Source organism: Dromaius novaehollandiae, chromosome 6, assembly GCF_036370855.1.
Source record: "Dromaius novaehollandiae isolate bDroNov1 chromosome 6, bDroNov1.hap1, whole genome shotgun sequence".
NCBI classification, from domain to species: Eukaryota; Metazoa; Chordata; class Aves; order Casuariiformes; family Dromaiidae; genus Dromaius; species Dromaius novaehollandiae.
Genome location: NC_088103.1, coordinates 19445464 through 19467542, shown reverse-complemented (window position 1 = coordinate 19467542; position 22079 = coordinate 19445464). Strand labels below are relative to the sequence as shown.

At 37.3% G+C, this 22079-nt stretch overlaps 1 protein-coding gene across 3 annotated transcripts in view; it reads left to right on the top strand.

Moving 5' to 3' along the window:
* The window catches only part of ANXA11 (annexin A11), a 74987-nt gene that overhangs the window by 16179 nt on the left and 36729 nt on the right, over positions 1-22079 (top strand). The window contains exon 5 of one of the 3 annotated variants that reach the window (XM_064513802.1): positions 353-475. The exons of the other annotated variants lie outside the window; for them this stretch is intronic. The gene's annotated coding sequence lies outside the window, so the exon portion shown is untranslated. The remainder of the gene's footprint in view (positions 1-352; positions 476-22079) is intronic. 3 annotated transcript variants of the gene reach the window in all.

Sequence of the window (22079 nt, the reverse complement as noted above, 5' to 3'; positions counted from 1 at the left end):
CTTTGAATAGACTATAGCTATGTACTCTGACAAACTTTCTCCACGTACATATATTATCATGTCTGTCTGACCTTTTTACAATACAAATCAAGAAAGATTTAGAAAGAAGATCAAGAAAGAAGATTTAGAGGAAAAAAAAGATGTTTTAGTCACCATTAGGTAACAGCTGGCCTCAATTATTCTAAAAATAACAAAAATAAATTAAGAGGACAGCATGCCAGCATTTCTTTCTTGACGCTTCAGAAGGCAATTTACAGATACATGGAAATAAAAAATTCAAAACAGTTTCCAGATTTTAATGTGCATTATCAGGATTGATTTTTTTATTATTATTATTATTTCCTTTCTCTAGAAATTTACAAAATATTTTCCACTGATTTGAAGCAGTACGTCTTGAAATACCTGAATTTGCCTGCATCTACTTCAGTCTGTATCTGACTAAAGGATAAAGTGAGAATCACTCAGACTTTAGCAGGTATGAATTATTATAATTAGTCATTGCCAATTCTTTTGTTTTCATCTTTAAAAAGTAGATGTTGGAATGGTGCCTCCTGTTGTTTGTTTTGACCAGCGGTTACTTAAGGCCCAGTGATTCCGTTGCTTGCTCTGCATAGACAGTAATTTAATTCCCTGGAAGACTTTTGATGATCTTTCACCAGTCAATGCAGCTTCCACATTTTCCCCTAGTACAAAATTTCGTATAAATGTAATGGGCTATGGGTTTTTTTCATATTTTCAGTGCCTTACAATTAGGCTAGATTCTCTGAAGAAGGGTGTGGTACAAATGTGACTGAAAAAAATCCATTTCTAATTTTGACAGCTAAGAAATATTTTACTGCGGAAAAATTTGTTCCATATTATCATCTTTGACCAGCTCATCCAATTTCTGATGCATTGTGTTAGATTTTGAGATTTAGCTCAAGCTAGACCTTCTTTCAGAAGTTGTTAAACCCCTTTTATTTGTCTCTTAACTTGGGGATATCTAGAGGATACATAAGGAAATTCATTATTCAGATGACTCCAGGCATGAGCGGATTTTTTTGCATGTTGTCTTCTAAAGTTTTGAAAATAGTCACTGCCTAAATCTCCTAGTCATGTCTTTCAGTGCTACAGAAGCCTGAAATTTTAGCTGCAGAATTGAAACATTGCTAAATTGCATAGATGTTGAGATGAGGGGGGTTAGTTTAGCCTGGTGTATGTGTGTAGGGACACTCATTTGTAAAATTCAAATACAGATTCTTCAAAACTTGGTCTTTAGAGGTGGAGTTCAGGCTCCTCATCTCTTTGAAACCATGTGTTTCATGTCATCCCTCATATTTCTCTATGCTGTCATCTTTTTAGGGAGGCATCACTGAACTGTGCTTTTACCTAAGGTCACCTTTCCTATCAATGAATGACTTAAATGTGTTATTCAAGTAAAATGAGGACTGTTTTAAATTTAAGAAACAGTCTCTTGAGGTTATATGTCTATGAAGGTTATGTATTGGTGGGATAGTAAACCGTGTATATATAGATAGATAGATAGATAGATAGATAGATAGATATCTCCATTGGCCAAATCCCAATGCAGCTTATATAGACAGCAACATGGCAATTTTTTCCAATCAGAAAACTGCTAGCCTTAGTCCTATTCCTATAGGACCACAGTTTTCCAGTGTGAAGGGAAAACCATATCATTCTAACAGTTTGGTACACAGCACCTACACAGCCGTGCGATTGTACCAAATGAATGCATGGGCATTTGTGACGTGGAGTTCTGACCACTCAGTTTTCTTAAAATATCAATTTAAACTTTAGCTACAGTAGCAAATGGCTATAGTGAATACCTGTATTTGAATATTTGGACCAAAAATATTGCATCTATTTCTACAAATCCATGAAACACACACTGTAAAATATTTGCTAATGTAGTCCAGTCCTTACATAATTGCCTGTTGGCACTTGCTGATGTGTCCTTTCTCTAGGAAGGCAGAAATTTCTTGCTTCCTTTTATTTTGCTGTAGAAATACAAATTACTTACATTTATAAGCAAAAAAACAAAACCAGTGTGATTATAGATCAGTAGCTATATGATGTGAAGAACTGACTTCTGGTGTCAGCACCATGTACAATGGACCTTCGATGAATGATAGATGCTGTCTCTATGCTGCTGGCGCTCTGCAAGATGTTTAAATCATTATGTGTTTGTAAAGTCTGCTATTTCAAATGGGTTTCATGTCAACACCAGAAAATGTTTGACCTGATTTTATTAGATAGCTTTGCAGCAAAGGTCAGGATTTGGTAATATTGTTTATTGTCTTTGCACCTTGCATAGCTAACCTGATGGGAAAGGACTGTCTTCACCTACCTCAGATGGTTGTTAGAATTCTAAATTTATTACTTTCTGTAAGGAAATGTGAGATCTTATAGGAGCACTCTCTAGAAGTCTGAGTTTTCAGAACTCTTGTTGCAGCTATATTTCCATTCTCTGTTCGGTGCCCTAACTTCTCCCCGTCTTTGGAGAATTTGTTTTCATTGTTGTGCCTGCCAATCTCTTCATTTTTCCAAAAGAGCTCAATAAACTAAGAATTTTTAAACATTTCAACTGCTGAAGTATTTATCTTCTTGGAAATGAAACTTTGAAAAGCATGTTACTGCTCAAATTAAGAAGGGCTGCATTGTTGCTTAGAGAGCTCCCATAAATACCATGTTGAAGCATCTCATAAAGAACAATGGATACTGGGAAGGAAATTAACAGTGATCCATTGATTTCTTACTACACTTCTGAACTGTTTGTCTGTTTTTCTGCTTCTAAATAATGCATCGATACACAGTAAAGTCAGGATCTTGAAGAATACGTACTGGTATGCATCTTGTGATTATGGCAGTAGATGGGAGTTGGGAAGAGGTGTATTCTTACTCTTTAAGCAACAGAACTACTCTAGGGAAGGAGACTTAGGAAAGGGACTTAGGAAGGTCCCTTCACTTCTGTTGCTCTTCATTTCCTTTGTCTCCCTTTTCTAGCTAGATCATTTGATCTTTATATCAGGGACTGTCTTCCGTTCTGTGCCTTACCAATGCTCAGCACAATAGGGCCCAGCTGGATAGTCCACTGGACCCTTCGTATCTATGTCAATCCATCTATTGTATCTATTATTGTAGTCCTATAGGTCAGTTGCTAAGATCAGAAATGATTATATTGTGTAGCTTGATGTTGATGGGATCTATGAGGTACACCATTCTCCTTTTCACCTTGAACTGTAGTTATTTAACTCTCTTACAACACCTGCTTTTGACAGAGAATAAGGATATTAAGTGCATTTATAGTTTAATTTTTCCCATCCACCTTGAGGATAAAACCTTTCACAAAGAGGGTTCCAGTTTTGAATCAATTTCATATCTTGTGACTAAAAGTCATCTGAGAGCTATGCTCTGTAGCATATGTAAAATGCTGTTATGGATTACTGGGTACATTAATAACAGTCTGATTGGACAGGACTGGGGTAAATTGGGGTGGCTTTGTGGCAGTCTCATTCAGCTCAGGGTTGTTGTTAATCAGCTCTCACTATGCCATATGGATTGCATAGTGGCTGCTGGAAAGGAATAGCAGCTGGAGAAGAGAGGAATTTGGAGACGGCACTAGAAGTCAATTTTCCTGTGACTAGAAGGTGTGGTTACAACAATGCTGCAAATAATTCTTTTGAAAAAGAGCCAGTGTAGCTGGGGAGTCTTCTCAGCTGCAGTACATAGAGCAGATATTTCCCAGCAGTATCACGATTAGGAGAAAAATGTGATGCAAAAAACAGGGTAATGTTTTCCCTCACTGTTGTGTTGCTTGTAATACAGAGGAATAGGAGGGAAAAAATAAATTGGTCTCTTAAATGTTTTCAGCCATATGAATTACTTGGTTTGACAAGTTTTGCTGAAGTACTTCCACAGTGTTTGGAAAACACAGCCTATGGTGAAGGGTATAAAAAAGTAAAAGGTGCATACTGCAAAAAGCAAGCAAACAAAAAGTCCTGAAGTGATCAGTTCTTGGTCCTGTTTTAAAAGGATCAAAAGCACAAAGTATAGATTTGCATATGACCTGGAATGTGTCTGGGTTTGCCCTGGCCAATCTTTCTGAAACAAATAGAGGAATCAAGGTCAGAAATGACCAACTGGAAAAATACAATGATCAGAAGAAGTGGGGAATGCTAGCTATTGTGCCCAGAAAACAAAGAGATTTTGCCTTTCAGTACCCAAACTTATGCATTCAAGAGTTTGGCTTCACACATACTGCTTTCTCGCCACTCATTTGGCTCTTAAATTGCTTTGAGAGGAACTTTTAAGCATGTAAAGAGATTTCATGATGGGATCCTGAGTATTTCCAAGCCCAAATACATATTTTCGCCCAATGTCTGGAGTAATATGTAGCTTTGCGCTGGCATGGAAGAGTTATTGGTCAAAGATTAGATGCTCTGTTTTCTGGTGAGTGTTTTCCAGTATATTTTATTGATGTGTGGGCTTATTCACTCTCACTGTATTCAGTATTTTTCTTGGGAAGGAATAAAAAAAATCCTTGTTATATACGTCAGTTGTCTACAAAAAGGCTTACCTAATTAGTTGACCAGTCACCCCTGCAGATATGGCTGGCATATGGTTCAATTCCCTCAGGCTTGCATTTTAGCACTGTGTTTAACTGTTTCATTGTGTGCACTCATATTTTTTCCCTTCTACTGCTGTGAAGTAGAAACCTTATTAAAAATATACTTCATGCTACTAGATACCTCAGTGGATAATAGGATTTTGCATAGAAGTGTGAATCAAAACCTTCAAAGGGAAGGTCCAACTTTTCACAGAATTTAAAGCTGGAAGAGACTATGAAAATGTTTATTCTGACCAACACTAGTACACAGGCTACTGATTTTTGCGAAGTGTTGTATTATCTTTGCAGTATCTTCATCTAAATAGATCTTCTTGATCAGAAAAAAACCTCCGCAACAGATAAGGCATCCACCGTTCCTTTGTAGTTGGTTCCAGTGGTTAATCACCCTCTGCACTAAAAGTAGCCTTAGCCACTAGCTACCTCTTCATGGGGTATTTTTGTTTCTTCACTAGTATAAAGCTTTTTTTAGTACACAGTACTTTCTCTATGGAGATTCTTTTATACTGTAATCACATTAACTGTTCATTTTGCTAGATTAAATACTTTGAGATCTTTAAGTAAAAATTAATTCAAAAGCTCTCTTCTACTTTATTTTCATTTCTTCAGTGTTTCCCTCCTGCTACCCAGCTCCCCAAACTTCAGCTGGTCTCATTAAAATATGGATTTCAGCTGTACTCAGTATTCCATTTCACCTCACCAATGCCATATATAGAGATAAATCACTTTCTCAATACAAATCGGTACACCTATTCTTGTTTATTTATCCAAGAAATGGGATTGCTTCAAGTGCATGGAAGGATCATGTTGGTTTCAGATTCTTTTTCATAGGCTTTCCAGGATAGAGTCCTTTTTGTCAGTCCAGCTGCATTCCTTGTTTCTAGATATCTACACTTTCAGGGATTTGCAGAAGGAATCCTTTTACAGGTAATTCAGTGGGTAGAGAGAGACAGGGAATTTTATCATCTGGTATCTCAAAAGACATTGTAGAGTAAAATTTGAAGTTAAAGAAAGTTTCTACCTTAATTTTAATGCTTTAGCTACTTCCTTATTCTTCTCTTTTCTTTCTCTCCATATCCCTAGTCTCAAATCTGATAGATCTTCTCAGTAATGACATATTAAAGCCAGGTAATATTAGCTGTTACATATCACACTTGCAAGAAATGCATGGAAAAATGGAAAGATGAATGATGTACTTAAATGCATGTAGTTGTTAACTTTGTCTTGGTTATGTTTATGCTGAATCAAGGAAACAAAGAAAAAATTGATCAAATTAGCATATGCATTGGTGACTTTTCCCCACCTCTGGTTAAAGCCAACAGTTGGAAAGCAATAAAGAAAGGTTCACACAGTGGAGGAGTGACATTCTACACCTTAGGGGAAGATGCTATCAAACACGAGTCTGTCTGTTAATGACCTGCTCTCACTTTTCCAGATGTCTCCCCCTCACCATACCTACTCCATTCCTCCTTTCACATTTGCTGCATATTACATTTCATGTTGATTTAACTTATGATTAATATGATTAGCCTGGTTCTTGCTCATATTTTGAGGTAACTTTAGGTTTTATGCTTCCCCAATAAGAAGGTTCTTACAATTGTATCTTTGAAAGAAGGAAATGGGCTAGACTTTTCCAAGTTGGAACCTCAGTGCATTGTTGTCTGTAAGTCCCATCTGGGAAGTTTATTTATGCAATAATTATATTGCTAAAAAACATACATGGAAAGAAAAGCAAGACTTGAGACATCAAGTGGCTAACCTGGATATTTTGTCTTGATATCTGCAGGCTGCAGAAGGCGATAGAATAATGAAGAGTGATTTTTAAAAATTAGATTACTGACTCCAGAAACTTCATTTTATCAGCTGAGAAAGCAGGAAAGTCTTTTCAAACAATTAACAAACTAGAAAATGGTGGCTGAAGTTTAGGCCTTGTTGACTGTACTCCCTCAATCTTGGTAGAAGATAGATGTTTCAATCAGAATAGCAAACAAGATACCATAAAGCTTCCTTCAGAATGAAATTAAGGTATGTTATCAAGCCGCATTTAATCTTTTTCAAGCATTTTTATTCTTTTTGATATAATCTTTGATTCTGCTTGCACACAGAATGCAACTATTTGATGTATCTTAAGGACAATGTAAAACAAAGCCTGTCTGGAAACATTCCTGTTGCAAACAGCCTTCATTGCTGCTAAGTGCTATGGGGTCACTAACCTCTGCCTTGATGTGCTATGGTATGAATTACTATCGTACATCCTAGTAGCCCAACTAGTGAGATATTTTCTGTGGAAAATCTTAGTGGGAGTCTAGTTCTCCAAATTTCTCTAAATTGTCTGTATGGATATTCACAGAACCTGGATTTTGTCTAGCTCTTGTAGCTATTGGCACTTAATAAATCATTGGAAGTCATTTGTTAATCTCGTTGGCTCTTTAACTGGTTGGGACAGGAATACTGGAAAATGTAATGCAAGGGGAAAAATGACACCACAGCTGTGCAAACAATGCTAAGTTGTTCTTCATGCCCTCCTCTCATATTGATTTGCATCCCCTTCCATGTGGTCAGAGAATGCTGTAAATTGCATACACTTGATATGCAGAAACAGATACAGTTCTAATGTGGATTATTAGGAGCATAATTTATTAATGATGATAGTTTAAAGAACACCCTGAGACTTGTTCTGTTACAGTCTTTAAGGCACCAGCAGTAGTTTGAGGGTCCAAGAGGATTCTAAACTATGATCAGCATGACACATACTAGTAGGTATATCTTAAACGGAGGAACTGCCACAGGGCTATTTTTAGTGTAGCTATCAGATGTCTTAGGATGGAAAATTGCAGAGCTCTGTTCCAAAAGATCCTATAAAGCCAGACAGGATGACCTCAAAATATAAGTAGATTTTAAGACTGTACCATTGCTGCCAAGGATGAATACATTGTCAGAAAAATGAAGGGCAATTTGTGCCACTCCTAGCGTAGGAGGGAGATAGAGAGATGCTTTTCTTAAATTACAGTAAATCATAGATTCTTTAGTTTTGTTTCAATGTTTGTTTGTTTGTTTGTTTTCCTGATAGTTCTTGGGGCCCAGTCTTAATACCTCCCTATCTACACCTGCATCGTATAATTCCCTACCTATTTTAAGCCTTGGCCATACAAACTGAGCTGGTACATTACTGCCACATAGAGTTCAGTGCCAGCTACTGTACATTTTTTATAATCATCCATATAGTTTATAGCAATTGAAAGATCTTTGCACAGGATCACTTTTACTAATCATGCAAATAATTGGATTTCATTTTTTTATTCACTTACATACATATTCCAGCCAATAAAACCATTAATCATGTGCACCTAAGGACTAAAATAAAAACTCCAATAGCAGGTATATATGATAAATGCCACAGTTATTTGAAATATAGAATACATATGCATGTACAAATGCATAGACACATAATTCTTGTAACTATACTGAATTGCTCTGTACTAAAGAAACATATGCTGAAGATTGTAATGAGAGAACTAACTATGCTGCAAAGCACGACATGTGGCTCCACGTTCTTAATTTTAGTAGTATCTAATCTCTCTGTGACAGTAATGCACCAGCTCAGTTTGCACAGTCAGGTGTAACTTCTTGTTAAAGTCAGCCTTGATTACATGAAAATAGAAATAAACTGAAGATATTTCTTTGAAATGCCTTCCCAAACTCATTTAAAACTGCATGTGGAAATGCTTGCATGGATTGAAGAAAATTGTCAGTTTGTTTGAGGACAGAACTTAAAATGCCATTGGTTGGATTTTCTGGAAGTGTGATTCTGGAATACATTGGAATTGGTTTTCTGAGTTTTCCTGCCTATCTTGTTTATGCAGAAAGAAATTTGTTTTTTTCTTGTGAAATCACAGTCTTACAGCAGAGTGGCTGCATAATTTTAGTTCTGTATAGAAGTTTTAATACCTTAGTCTTGTTCTATTCATGCAACAGTTGAACAAAATTTAATTCTAATCCATCAATAATTGAAGAAAACAAAACTCATATCAGTGACTGACAGAGAAATGTCAAATAACAATGTCTGTAGTCCTGCATGTGTGCAGATCACCTAGTGAAGTCAGAGACTCTATTTCCTGCAGTTTACAGGCTGTAATCCATAAGGTTGCTTGAAGTTACACTGTGGAGCTTCTTAACTCCAGTTTGTACATTCCATTTTTAATCATTCATAGTATTAAAAGGAGCTATAGGATTGTAACTGTTTTTTTTATTGTCTATCTGGGCCCACTCTGAAAATCATACATTTTGAAAGATGGTAATGTGATGTCTGTTTCCTGTTAAAAATGTTTTACCATGATCCCCAGCTGAAATCTCTGGTTCCCTCCTGTCTCCGAGTATTTTATGTACTGTGATTATAAGTATCCATAAGTTTGCCTTTCCCTACCCTAAGGATTTTGTTGATAAAATGTTTACACTTTTTTTTTGCTTAATTTTGTTCCTTCTCCTTTGGCAACTTTCCTTAGCTTTTGGCAGTTTCAATTCCTTGTCCAAGTTGTCCAGTAGAAGATATTTTTTTCTGGGTACGTCTCTCAGAAAGGACAACTTTTGTTGGCTCACACACAAGCCTTATAGAAATCTGCACAATGTCAGCCTATGTAAATCTGTAGGATCCAAAGGAGTTGCCCCGCTACCAAACTGTAGCAGAGATGAAAATCATCTCTTTCACCTTACCCTCAACCTTTCATTACACATCATATTAAGCAATTAATTATCAATTAACTAGAATTACACTGCGGACTGTTGAGATTTTTTGCTGCCAAAAGTGCTATGGTCCAGTCTTAATGTGCAGATGCAAGATGGCCCATTCAATGAAAACCTCAATACTTGTGGAATTATTAGACATATAAAGTGACTTTTGTACCTAATGGGTAATAGGATACAATACCCATGCCAATTTAAATAGTAATTTTTTAAGAATAGGATCAGTAAGAGTTCATTTGACTTTGGTGGGAATGGAGTTAGAATTCTGCTAAAAATCCCACCCAAATCTCCTGTTACTTTTCTTTAGTCTGTCCTTGCTTCATTACACCCAGTTTGTCATTCGGTAATTGTTAAAATTGCACATACTGAATTAGGTTATTTCTTTAAATTACAGGTGCTTACTACTCCCTTGCAACTTTCAACCTGCGTCTAATAAGCAGAAATGCATTGCATTTATAGTAACGGCTGCTATTTTCTTTTGTTCTGAGTATGCATTCCCTACCGCTCTATTCCTATCCCTCTACATATCCAATTTCCAAGTGAGAGCTGTTAAGGGGTTATTCTGAGGGGAGATGGGCCATTTCTTTACTGGACCATTTCTTTACTGGGCCGTTTCTGACTAGAAATCCAAATGCACTTTGAATATAAGCTTTCTTTAAAAAATATCAGTTGTTGTTTTCCAGCATATTCTGAAGCAAGTCCTCTTACTCACATAACTCAGTTGAAGTTTAGTTTGATTCTTATGTGATTTGGGCAGGTTAAGCTATTACTAAAACTATTATCTGATATAATACTAGATTGCTTTAAAGATAGTGTCTTCCCCCTTATATACAAGATCAATTAAGATGGTAAAAGTCATTCCTATTAATAACTTGTATCTAGTAACATGGCTGCACTGCCACAGCCTTTTTGCTTTTCCTCATAGATCTTGTAAAAAAGACTTTTAAAATGAAGTTGCTGAATTCCTCTATTTCTGATCCTACAGTCAGAGGTGAGAATCTAATCTGACACAGATGGTAAGTAAATTGTTTCTTAGACTGCCACTACTAGGACTTCTGAGTTTCAAATGATAAGCCTCAAACAACTTTAGAAAGCCTAGAATATAACAACTGTAGAGTTGTACTCAAGATTAGAAGTGATAGATTGCAAATGCAAGGTACAGTGGGAGATAACATTGAACAAATGTTTATGCTGTTTTTTAAAAGTTTTTGTACATAGATAAGCTTCTGATTTTTACAAACATGAATTGAAAATAAGTATATCATTGACCTACTATAAAGCAGAAGGGAAGCAGAATGTTAGTAAAATATGCAGATAATACCAGATTCAGAGGAAACAGTAAATGTTAGAAGGGGCTGAAAAATAACTATTGAAATAAGATGCTTGAGTAAGGAATGAACAAATTGATTTGCCATCAGTCATTGGTGTTTATATGCCATCATTCTATTATGGAAGAATAGTTAGAAACTAAGAAATGCAGGAGGATGGCAATAATGTCATCTTGCTAATGACTATCCAAGCTAATGTCATAGCTCAGATAGAAGTTTATTCAGTGTTTTGGCAATGAAATATGTATGATGCAAGCTTGGGTTATGTGTGTAGAGGATGGTAGTGATCAAAGCTGGTCATCAGATTGATTTTGAGCACCCAGTTACTGTATTAGGATGATAGGGACAGACTAGAGGTATGCAGAGAATATATGCAGAGGAAAGATTAAGGGCCTAATTAGCAGAGCACATTAGTAGAGCAATGAATGGGGAATTAGTTGTTTCAACCCCTGAAAAAAACTCTCTCTGTTTTGGCTCAGCAATAACAAAAGTGCAGAGAGTTCAAGGTAAAAGTCTACAAATACTTGAGGTATACAAACATTGGTGAGTGAAGGGAGTAATTAGATAGTGGTATAATAGAGACTAACAGGTTGTAGTCAAGAAAGGAAGCCTTTATACTGTGCTGATGGTGAACTCTATTAGACTGCAAGCGTGGAGGCAGTGGAACCACTTTATGGGATACATCATTAGTTTGGCCAGAGCACAAGCAAATGTACAATAGGGATCAGTCTTGTTTTGGCACAGATTATAATAAGATGAATCGGAGTGATTTTTTTCCCCATTTCTAGCATCTATGATGTCACTCCTGTGAAAATATTATAGTATAGAAAAATAGAGAAAAAAATCTCTACTCTGATGTATTTCGTTAGTGTACTGCAGAGATGGAAAGTCACTATACTGAGCTGTCTGAGCCTGGAGAGTAAAACCTCCTTCTGCTGTGCATCACAGGCAATGACAGGCCGTGATGTGGGATGAGATGGTAATTAGGTTTCATAGCACATATATCTGTTGTCTCTTTGCAATCTACTGCCAGAATGTACTATTTTAAGAAGTGAGCATATGTCTGTTGAGGATTGATCTGAGCTCACCAGCTAGGGTCTTGCACACCACCAAACAGCTGCCAGAAACACAGAGAATTCAGCTTCAGTCCTGTACCAGATTTCATACAAGAAGCCCCTGCACCCATGTGGAGTCCTATTTATGGATATGTCTGCTCATTGCTCACTGAGGGATGTAAGCAGACACCGACTTGTTCCCCATAGCTGTTTTTCATTGTGTGTGAAGGGAGATGGTCCATCTTGAAGGTGGATACAGACTAGTGGCCTACTGATGAATTACTCCATCTGTTGACAGGATGCTTGTAAATGCCAGAAAGAAATGATAAGGTTTCTAAATATTTTATTAAATTCTTGCTTTGAATTCAGTTCTTGAATGTAGAGTTTGAAGAGCATTATCCTGCAGAACCGTGCATTTCTCCTGCTCGGCTTTGTCTACATCCTCCTTTCCCTGTCGTAGGAGATGCAAGCCTGGCTCTTACAGAGCAGAGCTTCTTCTGGGGCAATAATAATGCAGCAAAGCATAGGGAGGAGGGAGCAGCCCCTGTGCCTGTGCCTGTGCAGCTGGGATTCCCGGCTAACCCACCAGCCAGCCAGGGCTACAGCCCCCACGAAGGAAGGCTGTCTTCTTTGCCCTCTCGCGTTCTGTCTTACATACTGCAGAAATTTTCTCATGAAAGAGTTCACTAGGGTAATGATCTCAATTTTGGAGACTATCAGACTCTATCAATTTGGGCTTATGAAATCCCAGTTCTCCTTTGTAATTCAGTTTCATGTCCAGAGAACAGCTATGTTTCAAGGTCCTGACCCCCAACGTGACAAACTGACCATTTCAGACAATTTCTTTGTCGTCTCTAAGATGCTCCAAAGATGCTCTCTGATCAGAGAGCAATACGGAGGTGTACAAGTTTGAACTAATTCTGTTCCCTGTTTGAACTGATTCCAGCATGTGCAGTCTTGGAAAAAGTGAGCCCTATGCAAAGTCTTCAGATGATGTAACTGGTGTGATTTCAGTGATGTTTGATTGATTCAAGCAAGCTGAAAATCTAGTCCTCTCCTTTGCACTTGTTTCATAGATCAACATCAGGCCTTTCAGTCAGATTTCTAAACCAACTTGAAAAGATAAGAAAAAGTGTGTGTGTTTCTCCCTGGTTGTTTCCTTTACATTTCTCTTTGCAATATCCATGCTTTTGGTGTTGCCCTCTCTTTAAAAAGATCCTGTTATAATACATCATATTAAGAAAAGAGTTTTCAGAAGTCAGTTCATTTGAAAACACTATTTTTTCCACAATACAGTGGAGAAATAGACTGATAGTAAATCACTGTGCATTTTCAAGCTCTAAATAACCCAGAACTTTCAGAAAATTGACCTATAGGATCTTCCTAAACAAATGAAAGGACATAGCTAACCAGGAAAATTAAGTAATATCCTCCCTGATGTGATATTGCTTTTTTAAATAATTCTGTATAAAATCTGACTAGAGGTAATGCTAACTAGAGGTAATGCTAACTAAGCTATCACTTAGAATCATTTCAAATAAGAAAAAGGTAAACCAGATTTTTTCCTGTGGGCAAAAACAGGGCTGTTGGCTTTTTCTTCCTCTTAATAAATAGGATATGAACTCTGGCAAATTTTCCTGTTAAACTGCTACCATGCTGAAATCCCTTCCTAGGAAATAACTAGGTGAATAATACAACCAATAGTAGGAAGTCCTGAAGCTTGGTGCTATAAAATGTGTTGTATATTTTTGTTTGATCAAAACCATGGATTTTGCATTTCCAGCCTTGTGGCAACCAGTATGTTGCTCACATCATTCATGAGAATATCCTAATTCTAGGACTGATGTAAATGACTGGAGTGTTGTTATTATTTATATAGTAATGGGATTCACAGTCACCACCTAATTTATGAGCTAAAGGTGCTAAATCCTGAACAGAGCTGATCTATAGCAGGAGGATGTAGCTGCTTGCATGAATATACCCTATATATATATAAAGGATAGACGACAGTAATTGTTGAATGACACGGGAAAACTGCAGTAAAACTGAAGTCACCTGAAATCCAGGTCACGATCCTGTCTGCTAAGCTGTGGTGAGTGAATAGTTCTAGGGGCAGGGCAGAGAAGCAGCTGGAGGGAAGAGACTGGCAGAGGCAGTTATGGGCTAGATCTGGGCTCTATGTGGGGTGAGGAGCAGCCTGCCATTTTGAGCATAAGCAAAGCAGTTTGTGGAGAAGAAATACTGATGCCAATTCTAATAGCTGGTTCAGGAACTACCTCCTGCATACCTCTGGATTCAGTAGAGATTATGTGTCTGTATTGAGTCCTTGGTGACTGACTTCATATTACCATTACTCAACAAGTGCCAGTGGAGTGGAAATCACTTTGACTAAGTAATGGACAAAAGATAAAACAAAAATGCTTTATCTGATCACTTCATATTTAGGGATTTGAAAACCCAGGCTAAATCTGGAGGTGGCCACTCTGAATTCCGCTTATTTCAGCCATGGGCCCAAGTCCAGGTTCTTAAAGGCTTGTTAGAAAGATGACGAAGGCTTCAGTCAGGAGTGCTTTCCTTCGGTTTTATACTGTCTGACTCTGTTGCAATAGTACAGTAGTAAATCAGGTCAGAAGGCTCATACATACAGCTTGCGTCTTTGAAAAAGCTCACTGTGTTGTCATGTGCAAAACAGGAAATGTGTAATGGTATGAACCCCAGAGGAGCAAGTCCAGGGCAAACTCTTCTGACCTCTTGGAAAACACATGCATCTGAACCTCACAGTGAAATGAAAACATACAAATTAACCACAGAAGTTAAGAAATACCCTTGCCTGCATTGTATTGCTTTAACATAAAAAGTTTTTACATGAAAAGCAGAGTAACTAATCACACAGCCTGCAAGCCAATGCTACCATGGAACTGTCTTCATGTTGTTTTTCTTCTTCTTAGAAGCAGTATCATATGCTAGGTTGTTTTCATTTTGTGAGCAAAGTGGTATTTCACAGTGAATGACATACTCATTTCTCTTTTAGCTCTGCACGCTGGGAGATACGGTTGTTGTCCCTAAAGAGTCTGAAAAATGTAAATACCAAGGAGGTAGAGACATAATTCAGATTAACTCGAGCAAGTAAAAGTTAGATCATCACTTAAAACTGAGTAGAGATTGTGACTGAGAACAGAGATTTTGCTCCAGAAATGATCTCTTCTGGACCAGACTAGTTCCCCTTTGGAGGCAAATAAACCAATGCCATTTTGCATCTGTCAGAATGAATATAAGGCATTCTTAAAAACAAACAACATTTCACTCTTGTCCTGCGTAGGTATAACAGGAGGGTGCAAATCCTGTTCCTAGTGATATCTCAGGCAACATGCCTTAAGGTACAAGGACAAGGTTTTATCCTTGATTAAATTAGAATTAGGGGAGGAATACACCACTTAACTCCAAAAGCTAAGTTTTAGTTTTCATATAAGCTAATAGTTACTTTTAATTGTTTTCAAAAGGCTTGGGAATATATTCTAAGTAAGAAATCACTTCAACTTTGGAAGTTTTCTATATTCCAACTGTAAAGCCTACTACGTAGAGATCTGCTAAATATTCACAGACAGACTTGTATTCATTTCTTCCTTTAAAATTTTGGTTGTTGCTGTAGAGTGTGTCTTCACCTACTGGTAGAAACAATATTACTTTAGGAGCCTTTCAGTTAAACACAATGCTGAAGTTATTTAGTAGAACATAAATGTTTAGCTCTGCAATTTGGTCTGTAAACATTTGAAAGCTTGGAATGTTTATCCAAGATGGCCAGGCTTCCAAAACTTACAAAACTGATCTCTGTTTGCAGTCTTAACAGGGATTAGAAAATGAAAAGGTTTACTCATTTGAAAAGGAAGAAGACAAAAGACTCTTCTTGAGCTCCCATCAACAGTTAGGTTCAGGTCTGTTTCACTCTGGAGTTTCCTTGGAAGAAGTTTGCCCGTTGTGAACTGATTTCAGAACAGAAGTGGTTGGGATTAGGTTTGTTCCTGGAATCTCAGTATAAACCCAGGTCCCCCTGAAAGGAGGGAAAGGGACTGATGCAGTTAATACTGCTTTTGCAAATGTCAAGCTGTAAAAAGTTTAGGAGTTGCTTCATGAGAAATTAAGTTGTAACTGCTATGAAAATGGCAATTTCTGTGAGAAGGGAGGAGCTACTGTGACACAGATGTGACTGTAACCTTATATGTTGTCCTTTTTTATTATGATACTGCTAGTGAGTCACCACACGTGAGTAAACGTGATCTTAATTTCGTGGTTGGTTACTTAATGTTTTAACACAACTTTACTACACCTGACATATATTGTATTTGTAAAGGGCTTATTTTGGTATAGTAAGTAGAAATGTTATTCTGCTTATTTTGTGTCTTCCTTCAATGGTCTAAGATGCTGAGTCCAAGCATGGACATGATTCATAGCATCATCAGATCAGCTATTGAAATCTTCTAGTCAGTTCAGAGGGGAACTGGCAACTTTATGTAGAGGTTCAGCAGCAGAAACAGCAACAGAATTCAAACAGTAGCTCCAAAATATTAAATTAACATTTTCATAGTTCAAAAGAAGGCTTGCTTCATGTTGTTATGAAAGGGCAAGTGAACTGTCAGGAAGGTCTTATTGTATGAAACTTAGTTCAGTTGTGATTAAAAGTTACACAATATTTTAATGAAATGACCACGTAGAAGAAAGTTGGTTTCTCAAACCACGGAAGGGGTTAACTGAATAGCTGCTGTTTGACAAGCTCTAAATATAACATCAGGAACAAACTCAAATGGCTTTTAGTTAAACATAGATTGTCCAAGAGAGGAACTTATAGTTATTTGACATAATTCTTTTAAATATGTTTAAATGTAATTGTTCTCATAGATATTTCCTAGCTGTGCCCATGGATATAATTGCTGTAATGACATAAATGACCACTTGAATTCTCCAGTGCACTTCTGGTGATTGGATGGCTGATATTACCCCAAGTTTTGAGTTGCTAAATACCCTGAGGTGACTTTATTTTGCAAATCTTTTTCATTTTTGCTATTAACGCAATGGTAGTTGCACTGCAGGGGCACAGTCATTATTTTAAAACTCTGTGAAAATTCACTTCTATAAAGTTTTGGTAGATAGTAAAAGGACTCCCTCTATTGGCAAATCCGTGTGTAAATATAAGATAAAAGAAGAAATACCATGTGCGTATATCTTCCTGGGCTACTAGGATCTTGTGAAATCTCAGAAGTTCGACTGAGATCTTAAAAAAACCTAACCACAATCTGCAACTGAACTGTAAATTTTGACATCTCCATAATTCTGGTCTATTTACATCTGAGTGACAAATACACTATCTTCTCTTTAACACTTTTTTTTCATTCCCTGCTGTAGAATTAAATTAAAATTGAAGGAAGCTGGAATGTCAGTGGCTCATATGTTTGAATGTTAAATATTTGGGGAGGGGTAGTAATACAACTGTTTAAGGAAAAGACAAAATGTTTTTCTCTCTTTCCAGAAGATGGAGGGCTCTGACTCACCATGTCATGCATCTTAATAGATTGGGGGTCTGAATCTTAACTGCTATCATGAATCTCCTGGTACTTTGTGCTCTGAGCCATCTCAGATAATAGGCTTTGCTGATATTAGCTGCTTCGTAAAAGTCACCAGAGTTTTTTTTGATACTGCTCTTAAATAAGAAAATGCAGGCCTAGTTCTTTGTCAGGATATAATGGACTCCCTCCCTTACAATCCTAATTAAAGGAGGCTTGTAAGGCTTAAAGTTAGGATGAGGAGTGCAGAACCAAAAAAAAAAAAAAAAGGCATTTGAGGCCAATTCTAACCATCTAGGACTGACTGAACTTGAGAGAGAAGGAAAGAGAGATGAATTCTTTGGCAACGGTCAGTTGCCATCATGTCTGAGCCTTTGTTCTCCAGATTTTCCCCTGGGTCCATGTGCAGAGCCCCAGTGAAAGGACACTATGTATGGATCCTGGGTAAAGCACGCCTAACAGAATTGTGCAATGCCAAATGGCTATGCTACTCACTCACCACCAGGCGACTCTCACTCTCTGCAATTTAAAAGCAAAGGAAATAAGTATTTGCTGATTAAATGTTGGAGCCAATTAGGCAATGCTTGTTAGAAAAACTCTCTCTAACTTTAGATCTGAATTTACCTTCTTACCTTTATACTACTGCCTCGTTACTGACAATACTGAGAACATAAAACTGATTTTTTTCAACTCCAGTTAAATATTTTGTAAGAAAGCTCTTTGAGGATCTGGTCCCTAATCTGTGGTTGGAGTGCTTACCACAGAGGCTGGGAGACCTATGACAGGCAGCCTTTCAGTGCTGTCTTTTCTTAATGGTGGCAGAACATTTTGAGCCATCTTGGGTGAAAGATGCTTTGAATGAGGTAGAGGCACAGTTTGACAAGGTGCTGACCCCCCTCATTACGGAGGTAAAGGAGCCCCTCAGAACTTGCTGCGTACAGATGACCCCCACAGGCATCAGATTCAATGATCAGAAGGTCCGACAAGTTACACAATGATTATTTTAAACTACATTTTGAACTTTGTATTTTGGTACCCTTGGGAATTTTTCAAGCCTTTCAATTTTGCCTAGTAATTACGAAGAAGAATTACATGTATAGGATACCTATCCTCATGTAGTCCTTATGGTTCCTCATGTTTTTATACTCAGCCAGCAGAAAAAGAGAAATGATATTTATTTCCATTCTGGGGGAAGGAAATCTGAAGCGCAAACAGGCTAAAGTCACCTCTAGGCCTACGGTGAGCCAAAATTTCCCAGATCTTGCTGTTCATTGAATAGTCATATATCTACATGTCCATAATTGTTTTGGCATACTTAAAATACTGATAAGCTATATATCTTTTCCCCACTTAATTACCACATAGATAAGAAAGAGGGCAGAAATAGTTGAGGAAATAGAAGTAGTACTGCTCAAGATGGTGTTTACTAACGTAGGATTTAAAGGTGAAGTGAGAAGAGCAGAAGACACGGAAATGTTTTCAGGTCCAGTGAATAGCAGAGTAAAGCTGAAACTCAAAAGACTGAAAGAAAACTGTGGATGAATGGACTGACAGGAGGAGCTTTGAGAGGTGTCAGAGCAAGAATCAAGGCAAAGAAAGCTTTGTGAGTGAGGTAACTCCAAATCCAATCTTCTCTTCCTATGGGAGGAAGCAAAGTGATTAGAAAATAAGGAGTAGATAATCATGGAAACACTGCTGTAGACAGAGTAGAGAAGAGTTGGATAGGAGGTAAGGAGATGCAAGAATTGAGATAATTTGTTTTTTGAATTGTTTCCCAAACTGTAAGGAAATAAGGGTCAGTTAAGAGTACAAAATGTCACTTTCATGACTTTTTGCAGAAAGTCAACACATCCTTCTAAATCTCTGTAGGGAGTATGCATCTTTCTGTACTCTGATATGGAGTATCATGTCTGTAAACACAAGGATTGTCAAGTGTTTGATGCCATAGGAGCAGGCGCTTGTAATAGCCTATGGTTCATCAATCTAAATACAAGTTATAATAAAAGTCTTTTGCTCTAAAATTTTAATTGGAATTTCTAGTATGGAAAATCCCTAACAAAGTAACTGTAGTGCTTAAGTAATAGGAAGAGCAATGCAATAACTTGCTATTGAAAATAACTGAAAGACCAGTAGTAAGTGGCATGAGTCTACTATAGCTTATAGGGAAAGGCAGCTGTTATAATTACTGGAGCTAACCACTGTCAACTTAGTACAAACATCTTGCCTTGTGCAAATTATCATGGAGTACAGGAAGTGCTAGAAAACAAGCCTCCCTCTTATTTGGTCTATATCTTCTTGGAAAATCCTCTGCCAACAAAATATCCTTCAATTGAAAATGCAAAGCTAATGTTTTGAAATGTGCTGTCGAAATATGGTATAATAGTTGGGTAAGTCTCTCCAACTTCCTGTGCATTTTATCAGAGGACCTTGCTTTTTTTTCTACCAAGAGGAGGAAATCTCTGCTCAACTGCTGAACTGATCTGAACTCTCTATGATATTGGTGGGTCAGATTGCCTGTGAGTTGCTGCACTTTCCATTTCCTGGAGACAAAAAAAAAAAAAAAAAAAAAAAGGTGTGTATCTGTGTTTAGTTTGTATTAAGCTCTGCCTAGAAATCTTGTGGGGATGGAGATTCATTTACAACATAAAGTGATGAGTTCAAAATGATAGTGTAAATTGTCACAGACTTGACGCATAGGGATAAACAGTAGAAACAGGCTGTCCTTTAGTACTAATGGTTTCTTCTCCGTTCAATTTGCTGTTTGTAAGCACTAAAGAAAGATAAATCTGAACCCAAAAACTGTAAGATATTTTTAACTCCTGACTACTTGCAAATTATTGTAAAATCTGTTAAGCTTTTCACATTTACACCTCTCAGGATGTCCCTGAGATTGGAATTTATTTTGAAATGAAAGATTTACCTAATTGCCTTACAGTACTATTTGGAATTTTAGGAAAGATGCTACATATCACTGACTAATGATGAATTTCTTATCAACTTCCAAACAAGGTAGTTCTGTGGAAACCCATTCAGACATCACCCAATTGCATTACCTTCAAAAGTACTAGCAAATATGTATGTGTTTTCCCATACTGGGAGCTTAAACTCTGCAGGTGTAGGTAGAGTGTACTGGCCAGGGTTAGCTCAGCTGATTTCTGTGAGCTCCTTTTCCATTGCCAAACTCTATTATCTGGAGCCATTTGGAATTAGATATTAACTGGATTTCAGAATTCAGTTTTGTAAAAGCCACAACCCTGAGCAGATCTAAACAAATTAGGTTAACTGGCAGCCATGTCTGAGTGAAATTCTAGAAAAATCCAAACTGCAAAGGGCTAAACTGCTGGTTTCTACAAGTGTACATTGCAAGGTGTCAGCCCAGCAAAACAAGAAAGGTTATGTCCTCCAGAAGTAAAACACAGAGCTATACAACTGCAACACTTTAACGGTTTAATGAGATGTTTGTATTAATACGAAATGGAAACTAAAGCACTTCTGTCAGTTACTCCTTGATGAAACTGCTTATTTCAAGACTATTTTTTATTCTGCTTCGTGTGAAGGATGATAGTTTAGATATGTACACTCAAGACGCCATAACTTATATAGCCCATTTATCCTAATTTGAATGAATTTAGTGAGAGCGAAAGGTGACAGATTGACATTCCCAGAGATCAAAGCTCTGGGCATGATTATTTAACATAAAATACAAAATGTTTGCAAGAAAATTTTTTCAGCGAAAGTCCTATGTACTAAGAATTACACAGATCTAAGGTGGATGCCCCTCTGATAACAGGGAGTCTGTACAGTCCATCACAAATACTGGTCAAGTTTATGAAAAGGCTGTATTGTTGAATTCCTCAGCATACAGCAAGTCAAACCATATGCTGTTAAACTGTATTGCCTATATTCCATACAAGGAATAAGGAAGAGTCATTAAACATTGCTGTCTGCCTTCAGACTGTACCCAGAAATGAGTTCAGCCAAATTTGTCTCCAAGAAATGGATTTTAAACAACACAATTTTCTCAGGAGTGTAACGTAGAGATTAGAGGTAACATTACCTTTCAAATGTCATCAAACCGGACACACTTTGCTTACAGAAGACTTGCAGAGGAACAAGAAGGAGAGAAGAATATAAGTGCATTACATTGTGTTGTAGGGATCTGGTGTAATCAAAGGACCAGTCAAGAAGAAAGGAAAAGAGTGGCATAAACAAGAGATAGACAAAAATTCAAACTGCGTAATTTAGAAATGATATACAAGAAAATTAGTCTACAACCTAAAGAATGCTCAGCAGTAGTGACAAAACTGAGGAAGGAAAATGAATGCAAGTGCTTATTATTTTGTCCTTTTGCTGGCTAAAATAGAGTGTAGAGCATTTGGGAGGCTGGCTTTCCAAAGTCTCCATCAATTAACATGTAAAGAAGTGAACTATAACCAAGAATAGCTATGAAAGAACCCTCTCATAAGGGAGAGTTGGGAAATGATGGATTTTAGCTCCTAAGGAGTCAAAATCCATGTATCTGGTCGATTTGGAGGATCCAGTCCTGATCAAGATCATGCAGGGAGCCTGTGAGGGTACCTGGATCTCTCAAATTCCAGACTAGCGCTCCTAATAGCATGCATTGTACCATGGGCTGGCTAGTACTCTAGGATCCCAAGTTGCCTGAAAGGCAGAGTTTTAAAACTTACAGATTTCTTTTATTGTAGTTTCTGTTTGCTTTTAGCGAGTAAACTCTCAGGTAGTTTATCCTTGTGTTTTCACCAATGGAATCTTTTAG